Source organism: Anopheles nili, unplaced genomic scaffold (assembly GCF_943737925.1).
Source record: "Anopheles nili unplaced genomic scaffold, idAnoNiliSN_F5_01 U_low_cov_19, whole genome shotgun sequence".
NCBI classification, from domain to species: domain Eukaryota; kingdom Metazoa; phylum Arthropoda; class Insecta; order Diptera; family Culicidae; genus Anopheles; species Anopheles nili.
Genome location: NW_026525557.1, coordinates 118,941 through 134,590, shown reverse-complemented (window position 1 = coordinate 134,590; position 15,650 = coordinate 118,941). Strand labels below are relative to the sequence as shown.

The 15,650-nt window shown below is 36.9% G+C and overlaps 2 pseudogenes; both read left to right on the top strand.

Annotated features, from left to right (window-relative positions):
• The first annotated feature begins 1,963 nt into the window (after nucleotides 1-1,963).
• LOC128730108 (calcium/calmodulin-dependent protein kinase type 1-like) lies at nucleotides 1,964-2,594 on the top strand (annotated as a pseudogene).
• Nucleotides 2,595-3,909: 1,315 nt separating this feature from the next.
• LOC128730107 (calcium/calmodulin-dependent protein kinase type 1-like) lies at nucleotides 3,910-12,324 on the top strand (annotated as a pseudogene).
• The last annotated feature ends 3,326 nt before the right edge of the window (nucleotides 12,325-15,650 follow it).

The following is a 15,650-nucleotide window of genomic DNA, read 5'->3' as shown; positions in this document are numbered from 1 at the left end:
TTTTAGTACATCCTCGATCTAAAAAAAACTTTTTTAGTACATCCTCGATCTAAAAAAAATTTTTTTAGTACATCCTCGATCTAAAAAAAATTTTTTTAGTACATCCTCGATCTAAAAAAATTTTTTTAGTACATCCTCGATTTAAAAAAAAATTTTTTAGTACATCCTCGATCTAAAAAGTTTTTTTTAGTACATCCTCGATCTAAAAAAATTTTTTTAGTACATCCTCGATCAAAAAAAATTTTTTTAGTACATCCTCGATCTAAAAAATTTTTTTTGTACATCCTTGATATGAAAAAAAATTTTTAGTACATCCTCGATCTAAAAAAATTTTTTTAGTACATCCTCGATCTAAAAAAATTTTTTTAGTACATCCTCGATCAAAAAAAATTTTTTTAGTACATCCTCGATCTAAAAAAATTTTTTTAGTACATCCTCGATCTAAAAAAATTTTTTTAGTACATCGTCGATCAAAAAAAATTTTTTTAGTACATCCTCGATCCAAAAAAAATTTTTTTAGTACATCCTTGATATGAAAAAAATTTTTTTAGTACATCCTCGATCAAAAAAATTTTTTTAGTACATCCTCGATCTAAAAAAAAATTTTTTTAGTACATCCTCGATCTAAAAAAAATTTTTTAGTACATCCTCGATCTAAAAAAAATTTTTTTAGTACATCCTCGATCAAAAAAAATTTTTTTAGTACATCCTCGATCTAAAAAAAATTTTTTTAGTACATCCTTGATATGAAAAAAATTTTTTTAGTACATCCTCGATAAAAAAAAATTTTTTAGTACATCCTCGATGTAAAAAAAATTTTTTTAGTACATCCTCGATCTAAAAAAATTTTTTTAGTACATCCTCGATCAAAAAAAATTTGTTTAGTACATCCTTGATATGAAAAAAATTTTTTTAGTACATCCTCGATCTATAAAAAATTTTTTAGTACATCCTCGATCTAAAAAATTTGTTTTAGTACATCCTCGATCTAAAAAAAATTTTTTTAGTACATCCTCGATCTAAAAAAAATTTTTTTAGTACATCCTTGATCAAAAAAAATTTTTTTAGTACATCCTCGATCTAAAAAAAATTTTTTTAGTACATCCTTGATATGAAAAAAATTTTTTTAGTACATCCTCGATCAAAAAAAATTTTTTTAGTACATCCTTGATCTAAAAAAAATTTTTTTAGTACATCCTTGATATGAAAAAATTTTTTTTAGTACATCCTCGACCTAAAAAAAATTTTTTAGTACATCCTCGATCTAAAAAAAATTTGTTTAGTACATCCTCGATCAAAAAAAATTTTTTTAGTACATCCTCGATCTAAAAAAAAATTTTTTAGTACATCCTCGATCTAAAAAAAATTTTTTTAATACATCCTTGATATGGAAAATTTTTTTAGTACATCCTCGATCAAAAAAAATTTTTTTTAGTACATCCTCGATCAAAAAAAAAAATTTTGTGTGTCCCGTGTACGTGTGCCCGTCCGAGTATGTTGGCCATGGCACGCGAGGCCCACTAAATCGATCGTGTTGCAGCAGCCGAGATAAGCCTGCTAAGAGATCGCGTTCCTCCAGGAGCGCGCGCGCGAGAGAGAGAGAGAGAGAGAGAGAGAGAGAGAGCAACAACAATCAAAAAACCCAGAAGGCACACACCACTGTCGCTCGAGGTGGTCGAGGGACAAAATCCTGCCAGGTACACGGCGACGACGACGACGACGACGAACCGGGTTGTGGCACGGTTTGGATGGTGGCACAATTTGACGCGACGGAACGAGCGCACAAGCGGAGAAACCTGTTTTTTTGGCTGAAGGACAAACGGTGGGCGAAACAAAGAAGAAAAACAAAAACCGCCAGCACCCAGGCGAGTAGAACCCGTCAGCATCAAAGGACAACAACGAGCTGCAGTAGCCAGTGTGCAGTAGCCAGTGTGGCCGTGACGTGAAGGATGGCTGCGACAAGCTGCCAAGGAAACCGCCCAACAGTACGCGGTCAAGATCATTGACAAAAAAGGGGCGCTCAACGGCAAGGAGGACTCGCTCAAGAACGAGTTCCGGGTGTTGAAGCGATGGTAAGCGCGATGTGCACACGACCGGATCCGCCACTGGGAGGGACAACCCCGGTTTGCGCATCGTTTGAACATCGTCCAGCTGCTGGAGACGTTCGAGGACAAATCGAAGCAGGGCGTTGTGCACCGGGACCTGAAACCGGAGAACCTGCTGTCCTACAGCCCGGCGGAAGACAGCAAGATCATGATCAGTGACTTTGGTCTCTCGAAGATGGAGGATTTCGGGGTGCAAAGGCGGTGGACGTGTGGAGCATAGGCGTCATCTCGTACATCCTGCTGTGTTCGCCCAGAACCGTGAAGGGTGAGTTCGTGTTCGACTCACCGTACTGGGACGAGATCAGCGACTCGTGCGAAGGACTTCATCCGTTCATCTGATATGCGTGAACGTGGAGAGGCGGTTCACGTGTTCCCTGGATCTCGGGCAACGCGGCCAGCAGCAAGCACATCCACGGTACCGTGTCCGAGCAGCTGAAGAAGAACTTTGCCAAATCGCGCTGGAAAGCAGACGCTCTGCGTCACGAATAAGCAATGCACCGGCGGACACTACTACGGCGGCCTCTAGCAGTAAGTAATTGGCCGAAAGCGGCCAGCCAGCCAGTCGGGTGCCCTATAGCCGTAGGTTAGAAGCGGATGAAGTTGTACGAATTGTACGGTAGGTCGCCAGCCGCGCGTCCTAGCGGTCTCGTTTGTTCGCTTTACTCGTGATCGTGGTCCTTCGAAAACTTGCGCTTCAAGTTGTTCGGTTAATTGTTCACGTGACGTGGGGGAAGCTCTTTGTTTTGTTTGTTTATTTGCTTCTGTTCTCTTTCTCTTTGGTTCTCTCTCTCATCAGTTGGAATCGGGAAGTTGGAGTCCACCAGTTGAAATGAGTGGTCAACTTCTACATTGTTTGAAAAACGTCATTTTTGTCATTGTAGAGCCCAAAGTTTCCACTGGTAAATTGTTTATTCCCGTAATAGTACATTTTTCCTCTGCATTTATCGGTGGGGGTAGATTAATCTGATTAATTTTGAAAATTGATAGCTCCGCTCCGGAGTCTACTAGCAAAGTACGCGCTGAGCTTGAAAATCCAAGGTTAATTATTATAAAATTTGAACAATTCGTATTCACACGATAACCTGCCTTACTTCTATCTTCTCTGTTCTGTTATATGTTGGTGAACGTATTGGTTCGGTGGCGGTAGAGAAGTTTGACCTTGGTCTATTCCCCCAACTAGCAATTGTTGGGGGACTGGGTCGTTTCCCGCCTGTGCGTAAAAAACGCACGTTATTTTGCCCAGTCCTGTGATTGTTTGGGAAATTGTACGAATAGGAGTTATTTCTCCCTCTGTTGTTAACATTTCCTCTGAAATTGCCTCTAAAATGCTGTCCTCTTCCATGTCCTCTTCGGTTTGGCTTTCGGTAAAAATTACCATAAAACTGATTAAAGTGGGGAGTAGACCAGTTGCCTGTTCTGTTATTTGAAAAATTGGAGTATTCATTGTTGCCTCTGAAACTTGCTTTTCCACGTCCTCTTGAATTGAAACTGAGGACTTGAGCTTCATTTGAAGGCTGAGTTTCATTTATTTTTTGAATTGCCTTTTTGACGGATTGGAATTCTCCGGCCTTTAATATAATTTTAAACTTCGGCACGGGATACACCGTTAATAAGTGCATTAACTCCAGCTTAAGTAGCCCTTTGATTTGCTACGTCAACTGGTATTAATTTGTCCACGTACAAATTAGATGCTTTCTGCGAAAGTGTTTCCAGGTTCCCCGCTTATTTTTGATGGCTCTAAGTTTTGCACAAGATTCAGTCTGGATTTTCCACACTTTTGCATGCTAATTTTACGGCATCGGTGATGTCTTGGAATGCTTCTTCATTAGGTGGTACGGCGGAACGGGCTTTACCATTCAATCTGCTAACCCGTCAGGTTAGAACCCATCGTAATTTTGTCTAACTGCTGTCGCTGTTTTAACATCAAAAGGTGCTTAAGGAGCGGCTTGACTGATTGAACAGGCGCCCATGAAGACAATATTCTGCTTATTTTCACTTAGTTTCAATTCGAAAACTGCTTCCGGTGAAGAGTTAATGAAAAATCCTCATTTTTGAATAGGAATATTGGATTCGTGTTCAATTAAAAAAAGGATTCAACTTCACGATAAAAGGTTCGCTTGCATACTGATATGTTAGCTTGATAAGGTTTTTTGTTTTGAATGTTTTTGGTTTTTGGATTTTTTTTTTCACTTTGCTTGCAATTTCAACAATTCCTCGACAGCTGCTTCTAAAATCTTCTAACGTTTGACTAATCATTAACCTTACTTTTTACTTATTTTATTACTCCCTATTTAGTCACTTTATGGGTTAATGTACTTTATAGCATTTGTCGTCCCTCATCCGGTCACTGAGTCACCCTTTTCACTGAGAGCTCGTTTTTTGATTTAATGTTCTTCTTTTTCGTTTTTTCTTTTTTCACTGTTTCCGTACTGTTTATTACCCCCGGAGTTCAAATTCGTTTACTCATCACTTCACTTCAATAAATTCTCTTTATAAAGTTCGTCTTCCGGTTCATTTACAAAAACATTCAAAGTTTGCCCTAGATTTGGGCCGCCTTTAAAGCTTCCTTACGGGTGCTATTTTTTTTTGTACATACTGTACACAGTCATACCTCGGTGAATGATTAGCAGTTTCCGTTCATGACTTTCGTGCATCTCAGCATGAGATTCTAGCTGATTCGCTATTTGTACTTGCGGATCACCGCGTTTTTTTTTATAATTTTTGAATTCGTCTTCCCCATTTTTTGCGTTTGGGAGTGGATTTAGTAATTATTTTCCTTGAGCTGCTTGCATCACATTTCCGCTGTATTTATTAGGGTTTTCACTCGGGATGTTTGAAACCAAAAATTCCACATCACAAAATCACACATCGTCCTGTGGCAGGTCGCCACGTAGAAAGTTCGGATAATTGAAACACTGTCCAAAAATATAATGTTCACAGGTGACTGCTGACTGCTGACTCAAGACTGACGCTTTACTTGCTTTATAGGTGGTTTTCCAAAAAGCCACATGAGAGTGGAGCACGTTTTTCGCTCGAAGGTCCGGCATATCGGTAAGACGATCGGTAGCCATATTGTATTGCTGCTGCTGCATAATCGAGCAAATGTTCGCAAAACGCTTCCGTGGTCAATGTAAGGAATGTTGGAATTTAGCTTACAACCGCGGTGCTAACACACACAAAAAAAGAACGGCATGCTATAAAATCTTGTGCCGCGGGGTCTCGCGCTCGTGTTTTGAACTGTGAATGGGACGCATGTGTTTCTTTTTTGCAATGAGCCAGAATGATCGGCATCATGCGCTTGAACCTTTTTCTCTCTCTCTCTCTCAGTCGAAGAAATACAAAACCCCCGTGTGATTGTAGTGACAAAGGACGTGTAGGAAAAAACTCCAATGTATCATCAGAAGAGTTAGAAAAGCGCTCGAATCGCGAACATCGCTAACGTTAAAGCCAAAAAAAGGGTTACTTGAGTAGTAAGTGGACTACGCTGGTCCATTTTACCTAAAAACCAGTGCATCATCGCCGTGCGGTCTGCAATGAAAAGTTACTTGTGCATTTTTGGTGTGTGTTTTGCAACGAAAGCCAGTTCATCTGGAACTCGTTGGCGTTCTCACGACAGCCGGATTTCTAGCGGCATTGCAACGATGAACAACAAAACAAAGCCAATGGCACAGACTGTGCTCGAGCAAAGGCTTCACCTGGCATTTCGCTTCTCCTAAGGCTCCTTAAAAACTTCGGCGGATTGTGGGAGGCATCTTTACCGCCATCTCGAGCAGCTCGAGACTGTCATCCTTCATCAAATAGAGGCTGCCATGAATTCACGTCCGCCGTTGCCCATGTCGGACGACCCAAAACGATTTGGTCGCTCTTACGCCAGCCCACTTTCTCATTCGGTTCCTCAATGCACCTCAGTTCCTGTTCCGGACTGTACTGGGCTACGGAGCTTCTGGAGCCATTCTGGGCGACGGAATACTTGCAGGAAATGCAGAGAGACACCATGCGTTACCAGCCAGCCCACGATACCAGGTATAGTATGGTAGATTGGTAATCCTTCTCGATGAATCTTTACCAACCACGCCAATGGCCTCTCGCACGTATCGTCGAGATTCAAACCGGGAGCAGATCCTTCTCACAAGGGTAGTAAAACTAAACACAACAAAGGGCATCATTCTCCGTCCAAATTTGTACAATTTGCATATTTTTTTAGTTTATCCTCGATCTAAAAAATTTTTTTTAGTACATCCTCGATCTAAAAAAAATTTTTTTAGTACATCCTCGATCTAAAAAAATTTTTTTAGTACATCCTCGATCTAAAAAAAATTTTTTAGTACATCCTCGATCTTAAAAAATTTTTTTAGTACATCCTCGATCAAAAAAAATTTTTTTAGTACATCCTCGATCTAAAAAAATTTTTTAGTACATCCTTGATCTGAAAAAATTTTTTTTAGTACATCCTCGATCTAAAAAAAATTTTTTAGTACATCCTTGATATGAAAAAAAATTTTTTAGTACATCCTCGATCTAAAAAAAATTTTTTAGTACATCCTCGATCTAAAAAAATTTTTTTAGTACATCCTCGATCTAAAAAAATTTTTTAGTACATCCTCGATCTAAAAAAATTTTTTTAGTACATCCTTGATCTGAAAAAAATTTTTTAGTACATCCTCGATCTAAAAAAAATTTTTTAGTACATCCTTGATATGAAAAAAATTTTTTTAGTACATCCTCGATCTAAAAAAATTTTCTTAGTACATCCTCGATCAAAAAAAATTTTTTTAGTACATCCTCGATCAAAAAAAATTTTTTTAGTACATCCTCGATCAAAAAAAATTGTTTTAGTACATCCTTGATCTAAAAAAAATATTTTTAGTACATCCTCGATCAAAAAAATTTTTTTTAGTACATCCTCGATCTAAAAAAAATTTTTTTAGTGCATCCTCGATCAAAAAAAATTTTTTTAGTACATCCTCGATCTAATAAAAAATTTTTTAGTACATCCTCGATCTAAAAAAATTTTTTTAGTACATCCTCGATCTAAAAAAAATTTTTTTAGTACATCCTTGATATGAAAAAATTTTCATTAGTACATCCTCGATCTAAAAAAATTTTTTTAGTACATCCTCGATCAAAAAAAATTTTTTTAGTACATCCTCGATCTAATAAAAAATTTTTTAGTACATCCTTGATATGAAAAAATTTTTTTAGTACATCCTCGATCTAAAAAAAATTTTTTTAGTACATCCTTGATATGAAAAAATTTTTATTAGTACATCCTCGATCTAAAAAAATTTTTTTAGTACATCCTCGATCAAAAAAAATTTTTTTAGTACATCCTCGATCTAATAAAAAATTTTTTAGTACATCCTCGATCTAAAAAAATTTTTTTAGTACATCCTCGATCTAAAAAAAATTTTTTTAGTACATCCTTGATATGAAAAAATTTTTTTTAGTACGTCCTCGATCTAAAAAAATTTTTTTAGTGCATCCTCGATCAAAAAAAATTTTTTTAGTACATCCTCGATCTAATAAAAAATTTTTTAGTACATCCTCGATCTAAAAAAATTTTTTTAGTACATCCTCGATCTAAAAAAAATTTTTTTAGTACATCCTTGATATGAAAAAATTTTTATTAGTACATCCTCGATCTAAAAAAATTTTTTTAGTACATCCTCGATCAAAAAAAATTTTTTTAGTACATCCTCGATCTAATAAAAAATTTTTTAGTACATCCTTGATATGAAAAAATTTTTTTTAGTACATCCTCGATCTAAAAAAATTTTTTTAGTACATCGTCGATCTAAAAAAATTTTTTTAGTACATCCTCGATCTAATAAAAAATTTTTTAGTATATCCTTGATATGAAAAAAAATTTTTTAGTACATCCTAGATCAAAAAAAATTTTTTTAGTACATCCTCGATCTAAAAAAAATTTTTTTAGTACATCCTTGATATGAAAAAATTTTTATTAGTACATCCTCGATCTAAAAAAATTTTTTTAGTACATCCTCGATCAAAAAAAATTTTTTTAGTACATCCTCGATCTAATAAAAAATTTTTTAGTACATCCTTGATATGAAAAAATTTTTTTTAGTACATCCTCGATCTAAAAAAAATTTTTTAGTACATCCTCGATTTAAAAAATTTTTTTAGTACATCCTCGACCAAAAAAAATTTTTTTAGTACATCCTGGATCTAAAAAAAAATTTTTTAGTACATCCTTGATATGAAAAAAATTTTTTTAGTACATCCTCGATCTAAACAAATTTTTTAGTACATCCTCGATCTAAAAAAATGTTTTTAGTACATCCTCGATCTAAAAAAATTTTTTTAGTACATCCTCGATCTAAAAAAAAATTTTTTAGTATATCCTTGATATGAAAAAATTTTTTTTAGTACATCCTCGATCTAAAAAAATTTTTTTAGTACATCCTCGATCTAAAAAAATTTTTTTAGTACATCCTCGACCTAAAAAAAATTTTTTTAGTACATCCTCGATCTAAAAAAATTTTTTTAGTACATCCTCGACCTAAAAAAATTGTTTTAGTACATCCTCGATCTAAAAAAATTTTTTTAGTACATCCTCGATAAAAAAAAATTTTTTTAGTACATCCTCGATCTAAAAAAAATTTCTTAGTACATCCTCGATCTAAAAAAAATTTTTTTAGTACACCCTTGATATGAAAAAAATTTTTTTAGTACATCCTCGATCTAAAAAAAATTTTTTTAGTACATCCTCGATCTAAAAAAATTTTTTTAGTACATCCTCGATCTAAAAAAATTTTTTTAGTACACCCTCGATCTAAAAAAAATATTTTTAGTACATCCTCGATCTAAAAAAATTTTTTTGGTACATCCTCGATCAAAAAAAAATTTTTTAGTACACCCTCGATCTAAAAAAAATTTTTTTAGTACATCCTCGATCAAAAAAAAAATTTTTTAGTATATCCTTGATATGAAAAAATTTTTTTTAGTACATCCTCGATCTAAAAAAATTTTTTTAGTACATCCTCGATCTAAAAAAATTTTTTTAGTACATCCTCGACCTAAAAAAAATTTTTTTAGTACATCCTCGATCTAAAAAAATTTTTTTAGTACATCCTCGACCTAAAAAAATTGTTTTAGTACATCCTCGATCTAAAAAAATTTTTTTAGTACATCCTCGATAAAAAAAAATTTTTTTAGTACATCCTCGATCTAAAAAAAATTTCTTAGTACATCCTCGATCTAAAAAAAATTTTTTTAGTACACCCTTGATATGAAAAAAATTTTTTTAGTACATCCTCGATCTAAAAAAAATTTTTTTAGTACATCCTCGATCTAAAAAAATTTTTTTAGTACATCCTCGATCTAAAAAAATTTTTTTAGTACACCCTCGATCTAAAAAAAATATTTTTAGTACATCCTCGATCTAAAAAAATTTTTTTAGTACATCCTCGATCTAAAAAAATTTTTTTAGTACACCCTCGATCTAAAAAAAATTTTTTTAGTACATCCTCGATCAAAAAAAAATTTTTTTAGTACATCCTTGATATGAACAAATTTATTTTAGTACATCCTCGATCTAAAAAATTTTTTTTAGTACATCCTCGATCTAAAAAAATTTTTCTAGTACATCCTCGATTTAAAAAAATTTTTTTAGTACATCCTTGATCTAAATAAAATTTTTTTAGTACATCCTCGATCTAAAAAAATTTTTTTAGTACATCCTTGATATGAAAAAAATTTTTCTAGTACATCTTCGATCTAAAAAAAATTTTTATAGTACATCCTCGATCTGAAAAAAATTTTTTAGTACACCCTCGATCTAAAAAAAATATTTTTAGTACATCCTCGATCTAAAAAAATTTTTTTAGTACATCCTCGATCTAAAAAAATTTTTTTAGTACATCCTCGATCTAAAAAAATTTTTTTAGTACATCCTCGATCTAAAAAAATTTTTTTAGTACATCCTCGACCTAAAAAAAATTTTTTTAGTACATCCTCGATCTAAAAAAATTTTTTTAGTACATCCTCGACCTAAAAAAATTGTTTTAGTACATCCTCGATCTAAAAAAATTTTTTTAGTACATCCTCGATAAAAAAAAATTTTTTTAGTACATCCTCGATCTAAAAAAAATTTCTTAGTACATCCTCGATCTAAAAAAAATTTTTTTAGTACACCCTTGATATGAAAAAAATTTTTTTAGTACATCCTCGATCTAAAAAAAATTTTTTTAGTACATCCTCGATCTAAAAAAATTTTTTTAGTACATCCTCGATCTAAAAAAATTTTTTTAGTACACCCTCGATCTAAAAAAAATATTTTTAGTACATCCTCGATCTAAAAAAATTTTTTTAGTACATCCTCGATCTAAAAAAATTTTTTTAGTACACCCTCGATCTAAAAAAAATTTTTTTAGTACATCCTCGATCAAAAAAAAATTTTTTTAGTACATCCTTGATATGAACAAATTTATTTTAGTACATCCTCGATCTAAAAAATTTTTTTTAGTACATCCTCGATCTAAAAAAATTTTTCTAGTACATCCTCGATTTAAAAAAATTTTTTTAGTACATCCTTGATCTAAATAAAATTTTTTTAGTACATCCTCGATCTAAAAAAATTTTTTTAGTACATCCTTGATATGAAAAAAATTTTTCTAGTACATCTTCGATCTAAAAAAAATTTTTATAGTACATCCTCGATCTGAAAAAAATTTTTTAGTACATCCTCGATCAAAAAAAATTTTTTTAGTACATCCTCGATCTAAAAAAAAATTTTTTAGTACATCCTTGATATGAAAAATTTGTTTTAGTACATCCTCGATCAAAAAAAAAATTTTTAGTACATCCTTGATATGAAAAAATTTTTTTTAGTACATCCTCGATCTAAAAAAAATTTTTGAAGAAAAGCCCACTAAATCGATCGTGTTGCAGCAGCCGAGATAAGCCTGCTAAGAGATCGCGTTCCTCCAGGAGCGCGCGCGCGCGAGAGAGAGAGAGAGAGAGAGAGAGAGAGCAACAACAATCAAAAAACCCAGAAGGCACACACCACTGTCGCTCGAGGTGGTCGAGGGATAAAATCCTGCCAGGAACACGGCGACGACGACGACGACGACGAACCGGGTTGTGGCACGGTTTCGATGGTGGCACAATTTGACGCGACGGAACGAGCGCACAAGCGGAGAAACCGGCACCCGTTCCTTAATGCGCCCGTAATCAACCAACGGGAACCACCGGGACGTGTACGCTGTAGTAGTGGTAGTAGTGGGTAGTAGTAGCAAAAACTGATTGTGTCACTGGCCACGCTGGCTTCGGCTTCGGCGCCTTCACAAAACGAGTAACGTTTTAGCAAAAAAGGGCCCCTTTTTTTTTTGGCTGAAGGACAAACGGTGGGCGAAACAAAGAAGAAAAAAAAAAAGAACCGCCAGCACCCAAGCGAGTAGAACCCGTCAGCATCAAAGGACAACAACGAGCTGCAGTAGCCAGTGTTGCCCGCCGGGCCCGGCAAACCCAGCGGGTGCTTAGTGCGCGAGATGGCCCCTGTTCGGGCAGAAGGACTCGGGCAAGAAGGTGCGCAACGTGACGTGAAGGATGGCTGCGACAAGCTGCCAAGGAAACCGCCCAACAGTACGCGGTCAAGATCATTGACAAAAAAAGGGCGCTCAAGGGCAAGGAGGACTCGCTCTCCGGGAGAACGAGATCCGGGTGTTGAAGCGATGGTAAGCGCGATGTGCACACGACCGGATCCGCCACTGGGAGGGATAACCCCGGTTTGCGCATCCCAACATCGTCCAGCTGCTGGAGATCGTTCGAGGTGCACCGGGACCTGAAACCGGAGAACCTGCTGTACTACAGCCCGGCGGAAGACAGCAAAGATCATGATCAGTGACTTTGGTCTCTCGAAGATGGAGGATTTCGGGGTGCAAAGGCAGTGGACGTGGATGCTCCATAGGCGTCATCTCGTACATCCTGCTGTGTTCGCCCAGAACCGTGAAGGGTGAGTTCGTGTTCGACTCACCGTACTGGGACGAGATCAGCGACTCGTGTGAAGGACTTCATCCGTTCATCTGATGTGCGTGAACGTGGAGAGGACACGTGAACCTGTAGGCAGGCCCTCGCGCCTCCCTGGATCTCGGGCAACGCGGCCAGCAGCAAGCACATCCACGGTGCCGTGTCCGAGCAGCTGAAGAAGAACTTTGCCAAATCGCGCTGGAAAGCAGACGCTCTGCGTCACGAATAAGCAATGCACCGGCGGACGAGCAAGCGGCGGCCTCTAGCAGTAAGTAATTGGCCGAAAGCGGCCAGCCAGCCAGTCGGGTGCCCTATAGCCGTAGGTTAGAAGCGGATGAATTTGTACGAATTGTACGGTAGGTCGCCGGCCGCGGGTTCCGAGAGCAGTGGAGAGTTTGCGCGTCCTAGCGGTCCTTCGAAAACTTGCGCCCAAAGTTGTTCGGTTAATTGTTCACGTGACGTGGAGGAAGCTCTTTGTTTTGTTTGTTTATTTGCTTCTTTTCTCTTTCTCTTTGGTTCTCTCTCTCATCAGTTGGAATCTTCATCAGTTGGAATCGGGAAGTTGGAGTCCACCAGTTGAAATGAGTGGTCAACTTCTACATTGTTTGAAAAACGTCATTTTTGTCATTGTAGAGCCCAAAGTTTCCACTGGTAAATTGTTTATTCCCGTAATAGTACATTTTTCCTCTGCATTTATCGGTAGGGGGTAGATTAATCTGATTAATTTTGAAAATTGATAGCTCCGCTCCGGAGTCTACTAGCAAAGTACGCTCTGAGCTTGAAAATCCAAGGTTAATTATTATAAAATTTGAACAATTCGTATTCACACGATAACATGCCTTACTTCTATCTTCTCTGTTCTGTTATATGTTGGTGAACGTATTGGTTCGGTGGCGGTAGAGAAGTTTGACCTTGGTCTATTCCCCCAACTAGCAATTGTTGGGGGACTGGGTCGTTTCCCGCCTGTGCGTAAAAAACGCCGTTATTTTGCCCAGTCCTGTGATTGTTTGGGAAATTGTACGAATAGGAGTTATTTCTCCCTCTGTTGTTAACATTTCCTCTGAAATTGCCTCTAAAATGCTGTCCTCTTCCATGTCCTCTTCGGTTTGGCTTTCGGTAAAAATTACCATAAAACTGATTAAAGTGGGGAGTAGACCCGTTGCCGGTTCTGTTATTTGAAAAATTGGAGTATTCATTGTTGCCTCTGAAACTTGCTTTTCCACGTCCTCTTGAATTGAAACTGAGGACTTGAGCTTCATTTGAAGGCTGAGTTTCATTTACTTTTTGAACTGCCTTTGTGACGGATTGGAATTCTCCGGCCTTTAGTATAATTTTAAACTTCGGCACTGGACAGACCGTTAATCGGTGCATTAACTCCAGCTTTAGTAGTACCATTTGATTTGCTACGTCAACTGGTATTAATTTGTCCGCGTACAAATTAGCTAATTTCTTCGAAAGTTTTTCCAGGTTCCCCGCTTATTTTTGATAGCTCTAAGTTTTGCACAAGATTCAGTCTGGATTTTCCACACTTTTGCATGCTAATTTTACGGCATTGGTGATGTCTTGGAATGCTTCTTCATTAGGTGGTACGGCGGAACGGGCTTTACCACTCAATCTGCTAACCCGTCAGGTCTAATCCATCATAATTTTGTCTAAGTGCTGTCGCTGTTTTAACATCAAAAAGGTGCTTAAGGAGCGGCTTGACTGATTGAACAGGCGCCCATAGTTACAAAATTCTGCTTATTTTCACTTAGTTTCAATTCGAAAACTGCTTCCGGTGAAGAGTTAATGAAAAATTCCTCATTTTTGAATAGGAATATTGGATTCGTGTTCAACGAAAAAAGGATTCAACTTCACGCTAAAAGGTTCGCTTGCATACTGATATGTTAGCTTGATAAGGTTTTTTGTTTTGAATGTTTTTGTTTTTTGGATTTTTTTTTTTCACTTAGCTTGCAATTTCAACAATTCCTCGACAGCTGCTTCTAAATCTTCTAACGTTTGACTAATCATTAACCTTACTTTTTACTTATTTTATTACACCCTATTTAGCCATTGTATGGGTTAATGTACTTTAAAGCATTTGTCGTCCCTCATCCGGTCAGTGACCCCTTTTTCACTGAGAGCTCGTTTTTTGATTTAATGTTCTTCTTATTCTGTTTCTTTTTTCACTGTTTCCGTATTGTTTATTACCCCCGGAGTTCATATTCGTTTACTCATCGCTTCACTTCAATAAATTCTCTTTACAAAGTTCGTCTTCCGGTTCATTTACAAAAACATTCAAAGTTTGCCATTGATTTGGGCCGCCTTTAAAGCTTCCTTACGGGTGCTATTTTTTTTTTGTACATAGTGTACACAGTCATACCTCGGTGAATGATTAGCAGTTTCCGTTCATGACTTTCGTGCATCTCAGCATGAGATTCTAGCTGATTCGTTATTTGTACTTGCGGATCACCGCGTTTTTTTTATAATTTTTGAATTCGTTTTCCCCATTTTTTGCGTTTGGCGGTGGATTTAGTAATTATTTTCCGAGCTGCTTGCATCACATTTTCACTGTATTTATTAGGTTTTTCACTCGGGATGTTTGAAACCAAAAATTCCACATCACAAAAGCACACATCGTCCTGTGGCAGGTCACCACGTAGAAAGTTCGGATAATTGAAACACTGTCCAAAAATATAATGTTCACAGGTGACTGCTGACTGCTGACTTAAGACTGACTCTTTATGCTGACGATAACTTGCTTTATAGGTGGTTTTTCCAAAAAACCACATGAGAGTGGAGCACGTTTTTCGCTCGAAGGTCCGGCATATCGGTAAGACGATCGGTAGCCATATTGTATTGCTGCTGCTGCATAATCGAGCAAATGTTCGCAAAACGCTTCCGTGGTCAATGTAAGGAATGTTGGAATTTAGCTTACAACCGCGGTGCTAACACACACAAAAAAAGAACGGCATGCTATAAAATCTTGTGCCGCGGGGTCTCGCGCTCGTGTTTTGAACTGTGAATGGGACGCATGTGTTTCTTTTTTGCAATGAGCCAGAATGATCGGCATCATGCGCTTGAACCTTTTTCTCTCTCTCTCTCTCAGTCGAAGAAATACAAAACCCCCGTGTGATTGTAGTGACAAAGGACGTGTAGGAAAAAACTCCAATGTATCATCGGAAGAGTTAAACAAGCGCTCGAATCGCAAACATCGCTAACGTTAAAGCCAAAAAAGGGTTACTTGAGTAGTAAGTGGACTACGCTGGTCCATTTTAACCTAAAAACCAGTGCATCATCGCCGTGCGGTCTGCAATGAAAAGTTACTTGTGCATTTTTGGTGTGTGTTTTGCAACGAAAGCCAGTTCATCTGGAACTCGTTGGCGATCTCACCACAGCCGGATTTCTAGCGGCATTGCAACGATGAACAACAAAACAAAGCCATTGGCACAGACTGTGCTCGAGCAAAGGCTTCACCTGGCATTTCGCTTCTCCTAAGGCTCCCTTAAAAACTTCGGCGCATTGTGGGTGGCATCTTTACCGCCATCTCGAGCAGCTCGAGACTGTCATCCTTCA